Raw genomic sequence first — 5,000 nt, 5'->3', positions numbered from 1 at the left:
ATATATATATATATATATATATATATATATATATATATATATATTATATATATATATATATATATATATATATTGTAGGTATAAAAATTCTGTCTACTGAGAACAGGTTTGGTTTAAGCCTGATCGCCGTGACCTTGGGGGAATTGGCCTTGTTTGAAAATAGTCTCCATTTTCGAGGAAAATATACCAAGAGCAGAAGAACCCCCACCATCCGAGAACATCTCCCTTCAGTCATTCGCCTTCAACACATTTCGAAATCTGGTCCTACAGGGGAGCATGGTTGACACCAAATTCCTGTCTCTCAGGCTTCCCTTTGCCCTCTGGTATATCTTCTGCCTTCTGATATGGGGTAAGGGGTTCCTGGACGTTTGACTGTATTATTAGATTTCATGGAAGATGATTACAGTGACGTTGGTGACTTATTATTATAGATCATCTGGCTTGTAACTGACTACCCTATAACATAATGTCTAAAACGAGGAAAAATATCGAATATTATTACATCAAAGGAAAGGCCTTTTTGAAGCGATCTCCAAAGTAAACATAAGAGTATTCTTGGACTTCATTTCATTAGCTAATTCTTCGTTTATTTCCATTCTTTGTGTGGCAAGAATCACTTGTGAGTTATACTAAATTTGAGTTAAACTAAATTGAAGATGCAAAAAGTACCTCAAAACTATAATTGCAAAGTGATATGTGACGTATTAAGTTAATATACGTTTCGTGAGTTCTGCTGCCCCCAAAAAATTAATAAATAAATAAAAAAGTTATTTCTCTATATTACTCAACTTACACCCTTCCGACAGATTAAAATCACTTCCTTGACATGGTATATAATATCATGTTTTTTTATTTTCTTATTCTTTCCTAAAGATCTTCTCTGCCTCTTTCATCTGCTTTTACCTTCATCTTCCATTGTCTCTCTCTCTTCCAGCTCTTTATTCGGGGACGCTGACAGCCGTGCTTGCGATCCCGTCCTACGAGAAGCCGATAGACTCTCTCGATGATCTGCCTAGGGCCGTTAAGGAAGGATTTACTATTGGAACTGTCAAACAGACAATGATTGAGTACCTCCTAAAGGTTTGCCCCAAGGATCGTTTTTTAGATTAAACTTCCGGGTCCTCTCTCTCTCTCTCTCTCTCTAAATCTCTCTCTCTTCTCTCTCTCTCTTTCTCTCTCTCTCTTTGAAAACCTTTTTCATGTTTATGCCGTAAAAGCATTTGTATACTCTCTCACGGAGAAATTTGTAGAAATTATTTGAACCCTTTGTGATTCTTGCAATGCTGTTGTAATCTCTCTCTCTCTCTCTCTCTCTCTCTCTCTCTCTCTCTCTCTCTCTCTCTCTCTCTCCTCTTTGAAAAACTTTTTCATGTTTATGCCGAAGTGGCATTTCCATATTCTCTCACGGAAATTATTTTATCCCTCCTTCCTTGCAGTGTTATAATTTCATTACGTATCCCCTTTTCATATATTACTTCAAACATTCCAGGGTAGCTATAATGTCACATGCAAAATTATTTCCTCTTATCTTTAGAGTTACAAAGTTGGTCATGAAATTTTGATATGTTTGGCCTTTAATGCTCATATCGTTCCTTCATAATTGCTCTATATTCTAGTTATTTAAAATGTCCCAAGCACTATTATCCAAAAGATGCCTTGATAGTACAAATATCATGTAACCCTATATTATTTAAAATGGGATGAACAGGAATTCAACAATATTGTCTGCACTTGGTTATTGAGAGAGAGAGAGAGAGAGAGAGAGAGAGAGAGAGAGAGAGAGAGAGAGAGAGAGAGAGAGAGAGAGAGAAGCATCTAGTAAAATATGAAACAAAACATCATTTCATATGATATAAGTGAAGATATTGCATATTGAGAAAAATAGACTCTACTAACTATAACATTATTCCAGGACGCCACTGAGGGTATATACAAACAGACCTGGAATTTACTCAGGCTCAAGGATCCTTCCGAAACTCTCCTAGAAAACCCTGTTATTGGGTTCAATAAGGTAACTAATGAGTTTCTGCACACACTGGCTTTCAGATAGTTTGTCATTTAATTGAAGACATACACTCGATTTAAAATGAATCATAGATTTTTGTGTCTGGATTTTATTTGTTAATTCAAAATAATAAATGAATTGACATTTAGAAGATTAATGCAGTAATAATCTTTCTGTGGGACTGAATGTTATTTTAATTTTTACTTAGACGTCAATGAACATTAAATTAAGAGATCCACAAAGCTGACAGATTATTCTTAAACATGTGTAGACTTTACATTTGATCACGGTAAAATAAATATACTAGAAATGAAATGAAATATCGTAATTTTACCAATTCTGAGAACTTGACTGTATTTTGTATTTGGCATGTTTACCATACAAGTATCTCTATTTGCACGTCACTGAATGGTCTCCTATAAACCAGCCAAAGCCCCTGTATATTAATGTCATTCCTACGTATAGATCCTGCAATAAATTAGGGAATAGTAATTAAACCTACTAGAAATAAAAGGAAAATGTTGAAAGGTAGCCATTCTGATACTTGTTTTCTATATTTTGCATTTGTCCCTTTCTTCCTATCAATATCTCCTATAAATCCGACCAAAGACCATATATAAAAATGCCTTCGCTACGTATACTAAATCCTTTGAAGAATTAGAGAATATAAACCCACTAGAAGTTACGAAAAAATAGTTATTCTCTTTACTATGTATTTGCCACTTTCTTCCTATGAAGTATCTCCATTTTGCACACGTCACTAAATGGTCCCCTATAAACCGGCCAAAGCCCCTATGTAATAATGCTTTCCCTATATACAGATCCTTCCAAGTAAGTTCATATTTATCGCTCCAACTGCCGTATCCGTAGTAGCTGCTGCTACCAGAGGGAGGGAAAATTTCCATCTGGGTCGACACCCACCCTTTCTATCCCCTATCAATTATGGCATTGCCTGTCCCACTGGTTCGCCTATGAAGGATAAGTTCAGCCAACTGTATGTTGACTTCTTAGTCTTGTGCATTTCTTTTCCGGTGAACTGTTACTGAAAATAGTTGATCGTTGCGTCTCTTGCAATTCCATATATATATATATATATATATATATCTAATCTAATCTAACATCTACTTCTATATATATATATATATATATATATATATATATATATATATATATATATATATATATATATATATATATATAATATATATAATCTAATCAATCTACATCTACATCTACATCTACATCTACATCTACATCTACATCTACATCTACATCTACATCTACATATACATATATATATTATATATATATATATATATATATATATATATATATATATATATATATATATATATATATATATATATATATATATATATATATATATATATATATATATATATATATATATATATATATATATATTCACGTGGTCAAATTCTATGATCATTTATTTATTTCTGCAACCAGATCAGCTTGAAATATTGGTATTACTAGTTTTAAATTTTTTTTTTTTTTTAATAAGTAACATTTTGACTGTTTATAATACAAGCACATTGTCTGCATGTGCGTGTGTATGTATGTATGTATTTATATAAGTTAACATTTCTTTAAGGCAAGCTAGAATGGTTGAAGGAGGCCTTATTTACAAATGGGAAGATGACGAATTTTACAAGGTACTGAAGAGAGCGGATGTCAACGAATCCAATACTCCTCCAGCTATCAGCCTTATTCATTTACAGGTAAACAGCAAAGTTCCTTCTAGAAAACATTCTATAACACATTCCCTATGGTCTATATATTTTTTTCAAAATTGTGTATATAGTTTCTAAAGGGTTTTATAATTTATATATAAACATTCATATATATTTACCTATATCATTTCTGAAGTGGCCTAATACAAGCACTACTTTATAACTAACCAAATTGAATTTTTCTTTCAGGCTGCTTTCTTTCTTCTGGTAATTGGTTACGTATCTGCAGCGGTGGTACTGATGGCAGAAAACATTAATGACTGTTGGAATTACAGGGAGGAGAAACGTAGTTACTAATGAACATAATTTTAAAATGCCTACATAACACCCTTTTGTCTTATTTCTATGGACTTAAGATATATTTTTAATCCGTAGGAAAATGGCAACGGGAATTTATCTATCTAGTCCCTAGGCTCTAAGCATTATTTATCAATAGTATACTCATTTGTATTGAATCCTAAGCCATTTCTGCTCTTGTTAAAAATATCATCCTTGAGGTTTTATCATGAGTTTAATCCTCTGAATATCATAAAGGCATAACTTAATGATATATAAGTTTACAGAGTACAATTAAAAATAAAATATTTCCATACGAGGTCATGTTACTCTTCTTCTCAAAAGTAAACACAACGACAATCTTCCTTCGCGTTTTTTTTTACTAGTAAGTGATCTATTTCTGATGTTTTGACAGGTGAAATGCGTGAATAACTTATTTACTAAGAAAAGAGGTTAATAAGTTCATTAACCTCAAAGAAAAGTGCTAACCACCAAAACTACTCAATTAAATCAGTCGGCTCAAAACTGATGCACAAACCAGAAACCGAGATTTTATTGAATTCGTGGATGTCAATGTATATCGAAAAATTTTTTCGAAAAAACAATCTAATCCTCGGCAATAATCCCTTTGAACAAATTTGATATTGACATTTCCTGGAGGTCGAGGGCTTTGCATGAACAATAATAATTGGCTCATTGAGGTATTGGAGGCTGAGCCACCATGAATTTTTTTTTTTTTATATTATTATTTTTTTTTTTGTGCTTATGCATTTTCCTGCTGATTCAAATGTAATTGATCTCTTCGCGTAATTCATCCCTTAATATCTGGTTCCTCACTGCAGACGTGAGTTACGTAGCTGATGATTCGAGATGAGTAGTCAGTAAAAAAAAAAATATTAGCTGGAAACGTTGTGTTTAATGAGACAATAACAGAATACGAGAAGGGTTTGGCGAACCAATTCACC

This window comes from Macrobrachium nipponense, chromosome 40, assembly GCF_015104395.2.
Source record: "Macrobrachium nipponense isolate FS-2020 chromosome 40, ASM1510439v2, whole genome shotgun sequence".
Taxonomy (NCBI): domain Eukaryota; kingdom Metazoa; phylum Arthropoda; class Malacostraca; order Decapoda; family Palaemonidae; genus Macrobrachium; species Macrobrachium nipponense.
Note: the sequence above shows the minus strand (reverse complement) of the source record.